General features: G+C 28.1%; 1 protein-coding gene and 1 long non-coding RNA gene across 13 annotated transcripts in view; one reads left to right on the top strand and one right to left on the bottom strand.

The window, feature by feature from the left end:
- Positions 1 to 2,205: 2,205 nt before the first annotated feature.
- Positions 2,206 to 16,268, bottom strand: LOC123261556. Its single transcript, XR_006508687.1, has 4 exons — positions 16,257 to 16,268; positions 14,540 to 14,546; positions 5,669 to 5,680; positions 2,206 to 2,571 (listed from the first exon to the last, which is right to left on the bottom strand). It is a non-coding gene; the product is annotated as an uncharacterized LOC123261556 (long non-coding RNA).
- Positions 2,678 to 18,097, top strand: part of LOC123261509 (mitogen-activated protein kinase-binding protein 1) — a 65,709-nt gene continuing 50,289 nt past the window's right edge. For 11 of the 12 annotated variants that reach the window (XM_044723121.1, XM_044723126.1, XM_044723125.1 and 8 more), the window contains exon 1: positions 3,033 to 3,267. The gene's annotated coding sequence lies outside the window, so the exon portion shown is untranslated. Of the gene's footprint in view, positions 2,940 to 3,032; positions 3,268 to 18,097 lie in introns of those variants that run through there. The other variant, XM_044723122.1, reaches the window with a different exon arrangement.

Below are 18,097 nucleotides of genomic sequence, written 5' to 3' on the forward strand. Positions count from 1 at the left end.
AGGCGTGGGTTCGAACTCGGTGTGAGCTGAAATTTAATTTTCAGTGAACATCGGTGCTCGTAACTCATGCCGGGCTGTACAGGTTTGGGTTTTTCGATGGTTTCCCCAAGCCCTGTGCTACCGGTGGGGCACAGGCAAATGCGTGCAGTTTCCCCAAAGTCGGCCCATCGCCGCATTACTCTCCAGGCTGAAAAAGTATGTAATACCGCCAAACTTATTCTGCCAAACTTAATGTACCGATCAGCCTGGAGTCCCCTTCCGGTCTCGGCCGGACCCCCATCGAGACAGAAGTCTGAAAAGCGGGGTTAAAATAAAAAAAAAAAAAAAAAATAACTATTTACCGATGACTTTGTAATCGAATTTGTGCAGTATTTTTTAACTTATAATTGCACTTTAAACATTGAGCAATATTTTTACCATTTAACTTTTCAATCTTTAACAATTTTCTTTAAAAATGATTGATAAATTTTTTTTTTTAATGCACTCATTTTGAGATAAAATTAAAAGTTTAGATTAGTTATTGCGAAAACTGTTGAAAGACGGTTAGAATTTTAAAAATGTACAATGTCCAATGATAACCACCAGGTGGCATACAAATCGACGTATAATACCGGAATTTAAGTATTTTACGTAGTTTACGTAAAATACGTAGGAAACTGCTCGTTACGCGTAACTGCTCACCCCTGCCTATAACTTACTCTGCAAATAGACGTCAAAACTTGCTGTACAAGTATTTCCGTCAAATTGTAGTAAAGTTGAAAGGAAATTTAACTACAAGTTTGATTGTTAACTTGTATTCAAGTTGCGGCCGTAGACTTTCGTCAATTTGCTTACAACTGATGTTTAGTGAAGAATTACCGACAACGTCCCTGATAGCCACACTTACTATAAAAATACTTGTAGTATAGAAAGTTTGGTCAAAGTTAACGTTAAGTTCACTCCAAAACTTGTACAGTAAAAGTTATATACAATTTGTGTTGAAGTTGTATAGTAACTTAACGTTAATCTACTGCCGCAATTTGAATCCAAGTTTTAACCAACTTTTAATCTATAAAAAAGTTATTGTTAAGTTAGAATGATTTTTTAATAAAAAATTACTGTAAAATTCATAGAAAAATTAATGTTACTTTAAGTTATATTTATTTGGACCTTCAAGTTGATTAGCAAACCATGATTTAAAAAAGTTTTTTGCAAGTTAATTGTCAATCACTTCTTATAAAAAACTAATGAAAAATAATAGGACGATCAAAAAAATTTTAATGCTTTGTAAATAATTTTATAAAAGGTTTCAGAGTATTTCTATATTCAAGAAAATTAAACATCACATAATTTCAGATATTTATTTTTATTAATAAATTATTAAAACATTTTTACATTTTTAAAGCTAAAATGAAAATTAATTTAGCTGGCATTTGATAATTTTAGGAATTTTTTTTTAACAAGTAAATTATGGTAAAAAATAATTAGAAAAAAAAATTGACATGTAGAAATTTATAAAAATTAAAAATGCAATTTTTTATAAATAATTTTTTGGAACAAATTTATTTGTTAAAAAAAAATTACAAAATAGTCAAGTGATTGCTAACTTCAATGTCATAGCTAAAAACAAAAAACTATTAAATTAATTCAATTCACTCACTTTATATTCATAATTGCAAATACAATTTTACATTTTATACATTATAGAAATATTGTGTCAGGTAAGGTAAAAGCCCCAATAGATGATCACGTACCAGTATATGATCACTCCATGTATCTGTATATCTATATTCACAAGTACCCTGATAGCCACAGTTTCAGACCAACCAAGTTGGTGTCAGATAGTTGCCACCAACTTAGCGACAACTTGCGGTCAACTTCCGAATTTGTAACTGTTGGCGCCAAGTTGGCTACAAGTTTCTGAGAAAAAAGAGACCAATCTACTGCCGCAATATGTCGCCAAATTTCTTGAGAAACTTATCGTCAACTTGGTGTGAAAAAGTTTCAGAGCAACTTTTGCCGACAACTTGGTGAACAAGTTGACACCAACCGAGTTACTTTCCAAGAGTTGCCGCCAAGTTGGTGACAAGTTGCGGCAGTAGATTGACAGAAAGTTGCGGCCAACTTGGCTATCAGGGTATAGGTATACAAATACATGGAGTGATCATATACTGGTACATGATCATCTATTGGGGCTTTTACCTTATAAGTGACTAAAAACATAATCGCGATGTCTGTCTCAGATGGCTCATTTGATAATGAGCTTCGCTCGTAACCAGACAATTCGGGTTCAACTCCCCGGTTTAACCATCAATTATTGATTTTTTTGTCACGTCAGTAGTAAAAAATTTTTACTGTGCTTCGTTTTTTTACCGATAAATTACCTACCGATGTAAAAAAGAGACAAATTCTGATAACCTGCCATATCAATGAGTATTTTCACTCGTTTTGTCCAACTTCACTAAAAGTTCACATCAAGACTTTTACTACAACATTTTGATAAAAGTTAAAGTCAATTTCCAGCCCTAGATTGTATAAAAGTTGGATTGCAATTTAACGTTAACTTTTATAATTGGATGGCTATCAGGGTAACTGCTGGAAGTCAACTATACTTTCTGAGAAAGCGCTGGTTATCAGGGAGCACAAAATATATATAAATATATATTTATTAGCTTACGGAATATTCACCTGACAAGTCTAACTAGAGTTTTAAGGACATTCAAGTTGGTAGAATATCAATTCCTTAAAAGATAGCACTAAATGTAGAGGTTGAAAGTAAAGTTATCAAACTGACATTGCAATAAAGGAATTGTAAATAATGTGTGAATACATATGTTAATATATAATAATTTGTTCAGTTTTGTGGGTGGTTGGTACCGATAATTACGGTGAATTTTTTGCAAAAATTATTTTTACATCTTAATTCTTTGACAATATCATTTTTGGACATTTATACACAGGTACAGCTAAACATATATATATATATATATATATATATATATATATATATATATATATATATATATATATATATATATATATATATATATATATATATAAATACATCACGTATGTATGCGTGTGTGTATCTGGAGAATATACTTGTACATACACACAGTTTTTAGTGCATATATATGTGAACAAATAGTAGTGGATATTTTTTAGTTCATAGCGAATGGATCACTTGAATAATAAGAGTCCTATAATGTATCTATCATTGTTAAAAGACTACTACTAAATGCTACTGAATTCTAACCTAAACATCGGCTGCATACGGCAATCACCAAGGTAAATTTAAACCTTATATTTCATGATAAATAATTTGAATCTCAGTCAATTAAAAGACGATTGTTTAGTTTCACGGTCACCTAGTTTTTTAGCCCTAAATAATCGAAAAATCAACTTATTCAAGTTTTTTTTTTGTTTTTCATTGCAGCAGATTTTCGATTATTCAAGTTTTAGACTTTTTATGATCGTGAAACTGAACAATTTTCAATTAAAGAGCTAAATGTACTATGCGATTACTTATTTAAAATGCAATTATTCTTACAGACTTTGTTCATGTTAAATGTTACTTTCATATTCAATTATTTCAGCATTATTCGAGCATCAATTTAAAAAACAAAAAATTTCTTTGTCTTTATTGGATACTTGAAATCAAATTGTTCTAGTTTTTTTTACCCTCATTGATGTTGGAGGAATACGGTTTAGATGTTTGCCTGTCAGGGGGTTAATATCGAACCATATCTACTTATATCTCAGCAAATTCAATTTACAAATAATATTTTAATCAATGTTGTGAAATTATCTTATTTTTCATAAGATTATTAGAAACTGTACTTTGAGATCAAAAATCATTTGTCGATTTAAAATGAGATATTACATACATATTTTTTTTCATTTATTTGTCGTTTGTGACGTTGCTGAGAGAACTAATAAAATTTATTCAAAAACACGATTGTCTCTAATTAACAAAGCTATTTTTTTCTTTGACCGACTGTATTTTTATAAATTAAAGTTTTTTTTGCCTTTAGTCAAGTGACTACTGAATCTAATTCAAGTCAACAGATGGACATTCCATCTTCCCACATGGTCGAGAGATTTCCCATCTTTGCATAAGTTCGATGGAAATCCATCGAACTTGAATACTAGTAAAGTTACCTGGCTTGGTAACCGACCCCATATATTTTTTCAAGGTTTGTCTTTGCTCTCATTTAGTTTCTTTCATTCAATTAACATCTTGATAACTCGAACAGATACTAAAAGCTTCCAGCTTTACTAGTATTCTAGTTCGATGGATTTCCATCGAACTTATGCAAAGAGGGGAAACCTCTCGACCATGTGGGAAGATGGAATGTCTATCTGTTGACTTGAATTAGATTCACTAGTCACTTGACTAAAGGCAAGAAAAACTTTAATTTATAAAAATTGTCTCTAATAATGAAGATGTTTTATGGGTTGGCCATATTAATCCTATTTTCAAAAATTTTAGTTTTTTGATCACTTTTCAAATTGGGTATTAATCAAAGTAATATAAAAGCTTCCGAGAATTTCTCATATAATTTTTAATCTCCCGCTAGGAAAATCAATGATCTTCAAAAAATCGGGAAGTTATTGTTTTCACCCCGATTTTCGAAAATCGAGTTTTGATCTTTATCTTTATCGCTCTCTAGCGTTTAACAACGCTACTCTCCACGCGCGTGTGTGTGTGTGTGTGTGTGTTTGTATGTAAACATGCAAACATCTTACAACTTTGTAACATAGTATCTGATGGAAAAGCGGTTTGCGGCATCTGAAAGGGCTTCGCTGAACTTAGATGTTCTGTGAATTAAAACCGAATTGGCACGGTAGATTCTAAGAAAATGTCGAAAATTCGAGTTTTTTTAATTAAAAAAAAAATGATTTTTTTGGAATTACTTCAAAATTTAAGTTTCGATCGGCTCTACGATCTAATCAGCTCTTCTACTCAAAAAATGCCATCGATCAGCTTGAAAAAAGTATAATTTTTCTTTACATCTTGTGAACTAATTGAGATTTATAATTTAATAACCATAAATAGCAAAAATACTTTGAATAAGAAAAAATTAAAGTAATAAAAATTTTATTACAGGTAAAATATATTGGAATTTTTTTACATTACTATGAAAAAATATTACAGAAATAAGCACTGATGCGTTTCGGCAATTTAAGTAAAGTATATCAAACAATCGGAAGGACGGCTTACCGTTACTTAGACTATTGAATGAATAGAAGTCCTTTAAACTCAGTCATATTATTTGTGACATGTATCTATAAAATGTAATTGGCTTACATAAACACTAATACAATAGATAATTTGGTAATGCACTATTTACCAATAAGAACGTTCATCATCATAAGAAGTATGAAAATTTTATAAGAGGTTGAAAGGTTTTATATCAAGCAGTGAGTCGATAATAATAATTTGATGATGAATCTATACTGATATGATAACAAAAGTAGGGTTCGTTTACTTGTACTTATGTAAAGGATAATTCTCTTAAATCAAAAACTACACTATTCATGAACAGTAAAAGCTATAAATTGAATGCTAAAAAAAAATCAATTCATTTAACAAAATTTTTTTCTTTAAAATTTTACTCTTACTACAAAATATTTAATTCTTTAAAGAAGGGTTTACATTTTTCCTCTCTCTCGCCCTCTATTGGACAAACGAAAGTATCTCTGTCATACTTGTACAACAAATAGAATCTTAAAACGCATTTTATGCATAAATAAATGAAAATTTTCCAAAAAAGCGCTTCGCTCTTCGATAGATAATTTAATTATCTATCGATGAGCGAAGCGTTTTTTTTCGAAATTTTATCACATACATGAGAAAAACACGTTTGAAAATCAACTATAAACCGCTCTTAACATCAAGAATAATAATTGAATTCTATTTTCACCGATGCGCAAATCAAATGAACTGACCAATGATTAATAAAATCATTGTTTTATTTTACAAGTAACAACGCAATGTAATACAATTCTTATTTAATTTAGAGCTTAAACTTAGAGGCTTAGCATTGAATAATTCGGTATAAGTAACAACACATATACTATAGTATTACTGCGCAGAGTATAGGTCTTGAACTGACTTACATTTTGATAATCACAAGACGTGGTATTTTGACTATATCCCGGGAATAAATGATCAGACCTGACCATTCCTGTTCATGTATGATCAGGCCTGAAATTAGACATGTTCATGCCTGTCCATGCCTACTCTACGGTACACGGAAAAAAAAATTTCGTTCTGGTAACCTAACTGTAGAGTTACCACAACTATACACAGTTTACTATTTGTTGTAGAGTTACAGTAACATAATGTTATTTAGTTCTGATAACTCAATGTTGTTGAGCTCTCAGAGCCAAACGGTATAGTTGGGAGCGCCCTACGTTGCACACTAGTGGAGTGCGCTGACATATTTCATAACCTTCTAAAATGACAAACAGAATTATTTTGTTACTCATCCATATTATTAAAAATATATGAGGACAATTAAGTTTCCAGTTTATTTATTTAAGGAAGTCCTTTCGCTCCAGTTGAGTCATAACAACTGTAGTAGTAAATTTTCAATAAATTAAAATACAAAACCCATAAAAATTCCTCAAATTAAAAAATAAATAGTATATGAGGCATTAATCGTTGAAATTTTGAAAATTAAAAAAAAAAATAGTTAAATACAAAAATTAATTTGACTGTTGTAAATCAGCTGTTAGTAACCTGTCCGTGATTTGGCAACGCTTTATTTCGATTGTTTACATTTCTATTTGCACAATATAACCTTAACCGTGTTTAACTTTTTGCAGTCAGTGTAAATAAATAAATTAATTAAAAATGTTTAGTCACAAAACCATAACATTCTAATGTCTCATGGCAGGAATGCTAGTATTTTTTAATTATTGTTTTATTTTTCAATTATGAATTATGAAAATTTGCTAACAATAAATTAACTAATAAGTATGCATGAAAAACATAAGCGCGTTAAAGTTTAGTTTGAATTTATTGAATGGTCTGAAGCTCGCGCGCTACGCAACGTTGCCAAATCTTTTGACTCCATTTTATAGTAGGTAACTTGAGAATTTTTTGTGATTTTTAAATATTAATTTCTCAATAAATATCTCGGTAACTGATATATTTTATTGCAAAAAAAAGAAACCTGAATATTTCGAAAATCTGATTTTTTAGTTTTACTTCATCTAATCCATGACTGATAGTATAATTCGAGAAATACTGCAAACGTCTGATTTTCTCGTAAGACTCTGAACAAATACTAACATTTAAAAATTTTATTTTTTCAAAAATTTGTCCGGTAAAGTATAATTTAAACCTCACTATAAGATAAATAAGGACCTTAACTATTAGAAAAAAATTAAATTTACTCATAATCTAATGTTTTTTATTTTACATTGGCGGCGAAAGGACCTCCTTAAGGAAATAGGTTTTTTTTTTTTGTCAAATTGAATTTCGTTAGAACAGTTTTGTATTTATGGTTTTTCAAGGTTCATTTGCAGTGACTGTTAATTAAATTCATTAGTTGAATATATTGTGATAAGTAATAAGTTATCGGAATACATTAAAAAGACCCCATTTAACACAAAATAAAATTTGTTTTCGTTTATTTATCTTTTCTTGTGCATATACGGTAGTGATTTTATGTTCAATATTTATTCATATAATCAAGAAAATAAGATAATTTTGTGACGACCATATTTTTATTTTACAAATAATTTTTATTTGTAATATAAGTTCTATTATTATTTTATTTCTATTATAATACTATTCTTATTTGTCATATACAATTATTGTTGGAAATATAAATTCGTTCTGTCGCATTTATTTATTAAATTATCAATGCTAAATCGTAAAAAAAATTATTAATCAAACTGCCAAAAATTTGTTATAGTCTCAGAACGATCCTGTAGAGTTGTGAGAGGTAAATAACGTTTAGCTCTCAGAGCTCAATGATGTAGAGTGGCAGGAGCAAAACGGTATTGTTACCATAAGAAAACGTTAACCTACTGGAACTTTTTACAACTAACTAACTACTATAGAGTTCCTATAGCAAAATTTTTTTCTCCGTGTAGGTTTTTAATGATAATCAAAATACTTTTATTTATGAAGGGGGTATTCTGGTCTAGAAGCCTAAATTTTAGGCATTTTTCAAACTAACAAAAATGAAAAACATTTTTAGTATCCGTTTTTTTATATGATGTTTATTGACATTTCAAGAATATAAAAAAAAAAACTAAAAAAAAAAAAATGATAAATTTGACAAATTACAGGCCTTACAAATACAGGTTGACATGATTCCAGCCCTTGTAGTGAAATGAAACAAAAAAAATTGAAAAATTCTCAATCTGTAAAGATGTCGCTATCGCGTTGACCTTAGCCAAAAAAAAAAAAAAAAATTCACAAAATGGCGTCGACATAAAGAATCAATTTTTTTTTACCCCTTTTTTTTACCTTTTCGAATTTTTTAAAAATACTCCAAATTGAAATCTTTCAAAATCCAAGGCTGACGCGATAAAGAGATATATAAAGCAGATTCCTACCAAATTTCAAAGGAATCGATGCGGTAGAACTTGAGATATCATGTCAACCACTTCAAAAAAAGTAGTTTCGAGAAAATCGCGTTTAAAGTTTGAGAAACAATTTCAGTAAAATAACTCATAATAATATTTAATATTCACTTTGGATTAATCGCGAATCCCAGATCCATAAATTAGGCCTTCTTCTACTTCCTACTCGATGTTTTGCGAAGTTCTTTCTGCTAATCGAGCTGTTCTGCCTTCTTTTGAAGAAGCAGAAGCTCACAAAAGCAGAAGCAGCTGCGTCACAAAATCCACTGTATCTTTGAAAATAATTCGAATTTTGAAAAATCCACTTAAAGACATATTTTTAAGGGTCAAACTTTGGAAATATGCAAAAAAAAAAAAATCAAATTTTTCAAATTTCTAGACCAGAATACCCCCTTAAATAATAAAATATACCGTTTATTGATAATTTACAAATTTATTAATAGAAATTAATGTACATACACTGAACATATTCAAAAATTTTTTCTTAACATATTTGGTTCTTAGCATGAACAGGCCGGGACAGGTATGATCAGTGTGGCCAGATCGTGCGATTTTTTTACCCCCACTTTGTACCGCTTTTCAATGTAGTCAGATGAGAGTGGCCTACAAAGTGGGGGTAAGAAAAGAGCACGTTCTGGCCACACTGGGTATGATCGGGCTTGAGCGTATTTAACGCTTGAGACATGAACAGGCATAATCAGGCCTGAGTGTATTTAACGCTTCAGGCATGAACAGGCACGGACAGGCATGACCATGTCTAATTTCAGGCCTGATCATACATGAACAGGCATGAGCAGGTCCAATTACAGGCCTGATCATACATGAACAGGCATGGTCAGGTCTGATCATTTTTTTCCGGGTATAGATCTGATCAAACTTGCATAGTCATAGATGTGATAAAAATTTTTTCTTTGACGAAAAAAATTTTTTTGGTCATCACAAAATGTGCAAAATTATTTTTATCAATACGTTTAAATAATTTTGAAATAAAAAATTTTTTACATTTCGTATGGGATGTTTTGGTCTGCTCTGCTCCTGCCTAATATTAAAATCATTACTTATTTTATTATTTAAATAATTGTGATGTTATAATGAGATTCGGTTAAATAAATAAATTAGGACTATCAAAATATATTATAAAATCAATTTTTATATTATATTTATGATAAACTTATTTAATACGCTGTGTACTTCATAAAATTATTGTCTCATAAGATAGCAGCACAGCAGGCGGGAACTTTAAGGCGCACGGATATCACCAAAGTTAAGCAGCATTGAGTGTGGTTAATAGTTGGATGGGTGACTACTGGTGTTATAGCCGTACAATTATATGTAATCATTTTTTTTTTTTAAATTCATTATAGAGAATTGCGTATGACTCTATCAAGTACTATATCCATAAAATTAAGCAAAATAATTAATTAAAAGTAACAGTGGGCTTTCAGACCTGACCATGGCTTCAGGCCTGATCAGATCAGGCATGGTCATTTTTTATGTCTGATCATGCCTGTTCATGTCTGATCAGATATGATCATTTTTCCCCGGGTTTTAGGATTTTATCTTCAAATAACCATAACACATATCGATAACATATCGACCCGCTAAATCCAAATAACCATAACATATCGACCCGCTAAATCCGAATTTGAGGTCAGTTTAACCCGTACACCATCAAATTTTCGAGAAAACTTTGAAAAACCGAAAAAAATGACGAAAATCGGCAGTTTAGGCGATTTAAAATGATTTAAAAATTTTTTTTTACCTAAACTAAGCATGATTTTTATGTATTTAGACTCGCTTAATACTTATCTGAAGTTTATTTAGACCACAAGCCATTAAAAGTTTAAATAAATTCCAAAAAACCCTGAAAAATTGAAAAAAAAGGTAAATCGAAAAGTTAACTTATGAATCACTAAACTAGAACTCTTAAATATGAAGCAGATAATTTTTAAAATGAAAATCAATAATTTTCAGAAATTGGAAAGTTAATGGTCTCACCCACATTCTCGAAAATCGAGTTCTTACCAGATCTCTAAGTTTTGAGGTTCTGGTATGCTATTTTGCTAACGCTCAAAAAACTTTCTATTACAAAGTTCTCTTTAAGCTCACACATACCACTTTTATCCATCTTCGAACTCCAATAACACTTTTTTTAAACATACAAATTTCGAAAAACTTAAAAGTTATTAAAACAAAAAAATATTTTTTTGAAAATCTTATATTTAAGATAGGGTAAATTTTCCAGTAGTTGACCGCGCACCAGTAGTTGACCGCTTTCATAAGAAAGTCCAAAAATTGTTATTAACTGCATTTTTTAAGACCTTGAAATTTATTTTTAAGTATTGTTGAACTTATAATCATTACAATGAATAGGTATTCCAAATTTTATTCAATTTTTAGAACATCGAAAATAATTTATGAAAATTTCTCACTGCATGATCTGACTAAAATCGATCAGTCACTATAGTAGAGTATCTGAGAGGTGACTACATGCTTTAGTTAAAAAAAAAGTTCCTATTAGGTTAATCTTGTCAAATTAACTTCTGAAGTAGTCTTTGATAGTTTCTTAACAAATCTTTTAATAAGATTTTACAAAAATAATCAAATAAATACCAATTCAATCACTGGTCAAATGCTGGTACAATAAAACACCGTTATACCATCAATAAATGACTTCGGTCATCTATTGGAACCTGCTATTTTTCAAAATTCAATTTATTCGTCCAGTACCCGTACAAATAGTCACTCCGTTTTCAAAATACCAGTAGTTGAACGCATGCACAGTTGTAAGTTTCTAACCTATATAAAATAAAAATAAAAATATTTTTATGTGATAATTTAATGTTTACATGAGTGTTGTTATTTAAAATAATTTATAATTATTAAATTATTAGTAATAAAGAAGTATTTATACTTAGTGTTTAATGTGTTTCAAATAAGATGACTGTTGAGTCAAATTTAAATTCGTACACTGATGGAAGGATTTATTAGCTATTAATAAATTAATTTATTTAAAGACAATCATTTCATTTATTAAATTTTAATAAATATTTTTTAACATTCAATAAATATTTATTTAGGAGAGAAGTACATTTATTAATAGTTAATAAGTATTTATTAATAGTTAACAAATATCTATTAAAAGTTAATAAATATTTTGTTGAGTGAATTTGTTTCGCTTGCAATGCCATATGATATGAAGATTGCTTATAAACAAAAATCATCTTTATAAATTATTTGAATTAATTATATTACTTTATAATAACGTTTATTGTAACATACCGAATTTTATCACAGCTCATAATTATCTTTTGTATTTTAAAATATTAAAAACGTTAATATATTTAGCGAATTGAATTATTATCATGTATTCCAGCTGTAAGGTTATAAAAAGTGTCAAAAAAAAATTGCTATTTTTGCTTTTGATTTTAAATAAATATATGTTAATAGTTAACAAATATTCATTAACCATTAATAAATATTTATTAACAGTTGATAAATCGTATTTAATAAATAATTTATTAACTGTTAATAAATATTTATTAAACCCTATGATGTTAACAAATCATTTATTAACAGTTGATAAAGCTTATTAAATATAAACAAATCCTTCTATCAGTGTAACAAGTTTAAATATGAATTTTTTTGTTGGCATTAGAAATAGATAGACATAAATTTACAGTAATTAATGGTTTATTTTAAATAAAAATTATTTTTAATAATTGCATACGTGCACCTCAAAAAAATATTTTGCTCTTGTCATTACTGAATATAAGTTTTATTTACTAATCTATTACGTTTTTATTATTATTAGTTTTGTTCTAAACTAGATGAATTTTGTTTACTAATAATACAAATCTAATTTAAATAAATAAGTATAAAAACTGTTCCGTCGTACGATTAGTTTTATCAGAAAAATTTAAATTAATTAAATAATTTTATATTTTTTATTTGTATAGTCGAAAATTATTATTTAAATTTGGTAAATAATATAAATAATATATTTTATGTTAAATTAAAACCCGTATTTTTAAGTATTTCATGTTATCTAGAAAAATGTTCATTCATTTGTTTAATTTTATTTATGGCTGTAAATTTCCCAGCCTATGTATTGCAATACCAGTCAAGAAAATTTTTTGCTTTTTTATATTTCAGTTACTTTCTAGCTTTAGAATAGAAAATGAGTTTTTAATGGTAATTTTTGGGATATTTTCTTAAATAGTTTTTAATCTGCTTATGGTCATAAATTTGATACCTGGGTTATATTACTTTGGGTTATTACTTTTGGTAAATTTTGTATTTTAATCTTTAAATTGCCGACTAAGTTTAGAAATATTTTGTAAATCTATTATAAAAAATTGCGATTGTTATTAACAAAATAAGATTAAAAAAAAAAAGATATTTAGTTTTTCGTCAATAACTTTTAAAATAATGATATTTAAGGAATTTTGAAAAAAGATCCTGAAAGAGGGGGAAATTTCCAATAAAAAAGTCCTCACTCCCGGAACTCTATCTATATTATTTATAATTTTTTTTTAACGCTGGAAATAGGGCTCCGCGAGGACGTTACGGCATAGGCGCGCCGTCTAAAAAGCCGGTATATCACCTAAAATAATTTTTTTTTAATATTAAATAACAATTTAAAAATTTGAATAAATTATGGTGTAATCTAGACACTTGAACGAAAATAACCTCGGTGAAAAAAAATTTTTTTGTCGATTTTTCAAAAAGTTACACCATTGTTAATTAACTAATTTTTTTCCAATCTCTGTTTTTATAAATTACGGCATAAAAGTTTAAATAATTGGTCTATAAATTTTTCGCTTCGTGGAGCTCTTCTTACTTAGGTACTTAATAAAGTTATGCAAAAAAAATTTATTAAAGTTTATTATTTTGTTAATTATAATTTTTTTAAATGAACTAAAAATGAAATTTCTAAAAAATGTTATCAAAAAAATTTTTTTTTGGTAATATCTTATTATTGCTGTTTTTGCATCTAATATAAGTATTGATTAACATTGGAAAAAAAATTTTTACGTCATTTGTTAAGAAATTGTTTATAAACAAATAGACTATTTTGGGATTAAAAAAAAAATTTTCTTTACTATCTTATTGCATAGGTGAAATGATGATTTAAAAAAAAAATTTTTTTTCTTAAATAAATTTTTTTATTGTTTATAATCGTTTTTTTATATTTCAATTGTTTAAATAATTAGTTGAGAAATTATTTTATTCTTAAAAATCATCATTGAACCTTTTCAATGGAAAACCAGAGAAGTTAATTTTTTTTATAAATAATTTAATTGTTTATTAACTTAACAATTTGTTATAAACAAATAATACTAACCGTTATATTTTTTTTCGAAAACGTCAAAAAATTACAAAAACAACCATACATAACAAAGTATAGAACAAAATTTTTTTGTATTATTAACAGCACTTTTAAATATTATATAATAATGAAATTACAGCCGTTACATAATTTTCCAAGTTATAAATTGTTATAACTTTTAAACTATTAGAGATACGGTAAAGAACATTCAAGTCATTTTTGTAAAGGATTTATTTATCTTTAAAATGAATTCAAAATCGATTCTATAACTATTATTTATTAGTTGTTATAAGCATTTATTTAAAAATCGATAAAAAAATTTTTTTTCACCGAGGTTATTTTCGTTCAAGTGTCTAGATTACACCATAATTTATTCAAATTTTTAAATTGTTATTTAATATTAAAAAAAAATTATTTTAGGTGATATACCGGCTTTTTAGACGGCGCGCCTATGCCGTAACGCCCTCGCGGAGCCCTATTTCCAGCGTTAAAAAAAAATTATAAATAATATAGATAGAGTTCCGGGAATTAGGACTTTTTTATTGGAAATTTACCCCTCTTTCAGGATCTTTTTTCAAAATTTCTTAAATATCATTATTTTAAAAGTTATTAACGAAAAACTAAATATCTTTTTTTTTTAATCTTATTTTGTTAATAACAATCGCAATTTTTTATGTGCTAATATACTCTTAAAAAACATTTTTCTAGACGTAATTCCGAATTGAATGAGCTATCGCACATATTTTTAGGAGCTTTATTTCTATTTAACACGTTTTTGAATTTGTTGACTAGACTATATCGCCCATCCGAACAAAAACAGTTTCACTGTAAAAAAATCGCGCCAAGTCCACGTTCATAAGACTATTAAGAAAAAAAAATTTGTTTTTTTCTTTACAAAAATATATAAAATAAAAAAATAAAAAAATCCAAGTAACCGATATGATTGTTTATGATTTTCGGAAATTAAAAAAAATTTTGTTATAAATTTAAAAATTAAGAAAAAAATTTTGGAACGTATTTAGTGTGCGCGGTTGCAAAATTTAAAAAAATTGAAATACACAATGACGCACACCAAGTACGTTCCAAAATTTTTTCTTAATTTTAAATTTATAACAAAATTTTTTTAATTTCCGAAAATCATAAACAATCATATCGGTTACTTGGATTTTTAATTTTTATTTTATATATTTTTGTAAAGAAAAAACAAATTTTTTTTCTTAATAGTCTTATGAACGTGGACTTGGCGCGATTTTTTTACAGTGAAACTGTTTTTGTTCGGATTTTAGTATTTTTTGTATTTATAATAAAAATTTACAATTGGTACCAACTTAATTAAATCTCGCGTTGGTTGCATTTTTTTATAGCAAACTATCCCCTTGAATCTACAGTTTATGTAAAAATAATTCCAGCGCACCCTGGCGGGTGTAGATGCAAGCTGTGAAATATCTATTTTTAACTGTAGTTTCCCATCTAATGAAGGATTACTATGCATTCTCGAATTATTTAGTCTGTGGCAGATCACTTTGCCCATCGAAAAAAAAGTCAGGATCGAAATTTTTGCGTTGCTATAGTTTGTGCTGATTAAATTTAATAATTTCAAGTAGATTAATTGTTATAAGTGAATATAATTAATTAATAACAGTCAAATAAAGTATGAATTACTGTTATAATATACAATTTAGGAAAAAAAAGTACCGTAGAATTAAATAAAATTTTGCAACCTCAAAATACCGTTCTGCTTACAGTAAACACAATCTGGGTCTGGTGGGGCCCTTAAGAATACCATAAACAGTATTATAATTGGTCAAGCCGTTCACGAATTATAAGAGGCTTACACACAAACACACACACACACACACACACACACACACACACACACACACACACACACACACTCACACACACACATTTATGCTCGTAAAAATAGTCATAATTGTTTCCTAGGATCTCAAAGAGGAAGATTTTATGAGAACTTCATTTTCAAAAGTCGTAGTGAAACCAATAACTGTCCAATTTTTGTAAATTATTTATTTTCATAACGAGGAGTTGAAGATTTTCCGTAAGAAAGTCAAAAATATTTTATTATTATATTTTATGATCTCTAATATATTAAAAGAATACTGAGTAGGGGCAGGTTTACCATGCTTATCCAGCTGAGGCTTTTGTTTATTTTACCCCCTCGTTAATCGCTTAAGCGGAAAATCACCGACAAATACTACTTCATCTATTCGCTGGGTGCGTGACCCCACCGCCACCTGACGATACAACTTACGGTGGCTTTTTTAAGAAAATTTACATGTATTAGATGCCAAATAGTTATTTAAACAATTAAATAAACTTGAAAAAAATTTGTTTTCTATGTAAAATGTGACATATTACACAGAATGTAGATTAAATTAAAAATTTTTTCTTGGGTCAGTTGAAAATAGTAAGGAAAATAAACACAATAACTAAAACAAATCTCAAGTGAATTAGGTTAATCAGTGTTAAAATCTGTCAAGGTGTTTATTGTTAAATTAATATTAAATGAAAAATCAGTATTAATATTAAATATATAACAATCTGAAATTATATAAAAAATAACGAATAGCTCTATTTAACATAACTATATATTTACGAATGTATCTTAAATTTTTATATTCTTTATTTAATTTTGCAATCTATTACCCATAATATTATTTTTCAACCACAAACTTTAATAAAGGGTAAAAATTTAATCCTGGCTGAACATATGAGAGATGTTGAGCAGCAGCTATCCATTTTTTTCGCTGATTTAATTTCCAATTGGCAACCGGAAACTTATAAAATTTACAATCACTATTTCTACTAGTATTTTTACAATTAACTACACAACAATTTTGATGACCCATTTTATTTTATTTATTTAAATAAACTAACACACGTGTTATTTTCATAGCTTTTAGTAATAAAGAGCCACCCTTAGTTCTGTATTGTCCCGCAGCGGGCGCTGACATCAGTTTTGTGTCCCCCACTATGCCTTACGCACCCAGCGAATACAAAGTAAATTATGTACAAGTGAGACCGTGAAGAAAGAATAACCAACGAAGGGTTACTTAATAAAAGTTTTCTAATAATTTTTAATCTTATCAGAAACTTGGAATTTCTTAACTTTTTTATTTATTGTAAATTAAAATCTTACCACCGGTAAAAAATGGCAAACTCGTGCGTTAACATGATCATTCACAAGAAATCTGTTGATTTCAATACATTCCATAGAGATCTACTTGAAGTACATTCAGATCGATTGACGTATGACATGAAATTTCGTCGACTTGCTTTATTTGTATATATGTATCTACACTGAAAGAAAAATAATCTTGATTCAAGAAACTTTTTTTCTTCAAAACTTGAACTCTTGAAACTAGATATAGATATATTTCTTTCAAGAATTTTTGTCTCTTGGTTCAAGATAGGCGATAACATTGATTCAAGATGTTACCGACTTGTGTTAAGAATGGCTTTTTTTTTGAGTCATTCATTAATTTACTTATTTCCAAGAAATAATTTTTATTTGGTATAACAATTAAAGACTATTTAGTTTTTGAAATATACTTTGATGAATTATTTTAAGTTTTTTAAACGACAATGTTATTTTGATTGAAAAACTTAAATGTATCGATTGAACATAATATAGCTCTTAAGCCAAGAAAATCTAAATCAAGACAAGAAATTCTTAAAGAAAAATAATCATTTGTCTTCCAAAATAAATTCTTAGATCAAGAAAATATCTCTTGAGTCAACATAAATTTTCTATCAGTGTACGAACTCTACTAATTAAATCGGTAAATTTTTTAAAAGGTGCATTATGAATACAACTACAATAGTTCTACCCTACGAAATTTACTATTAATAGAAATGTTGTAAAATGAGTGCACTACATTTTTAATAAAAACAACAACTAATCAAGCAGTAATAAAAAATCATCTGGGTCATTCCATGTCAAATCGACCAATAGTTGGAATCGACCCCTTCCGATTAGGATGAAATTTGGTCACAAGTTTGCTTTTATCATAAAACAAAGTTGTGCCAAAGGAAAAAATTTTTTTCGAAAAGTTATGCAAGATTCAAAATTTCACCATTTTCAGCTTTTTCAAATTTATTTTTGTAATATCTCGGAAAATATCATAGTTACAGACATGGGCCAAAGTTCATTTTAAA

The sequence above is a fragment of the Cotesia glomerata genome, linkage group LG3 (genome assembly GCF_020080835.1).
Source record: "Cotesia glomerata isolate CgM1 linkage group LG3, MPM_Cglom_v2.3, whole genome shotgun sequence".
In the NCBI taxonomy this organism is placed as follows: Eukaryota; Metazoa; Arthropoda; class Insecta; order Hymenoptera; family Braconidae; genus Cotesia; species Cotesia glomerata.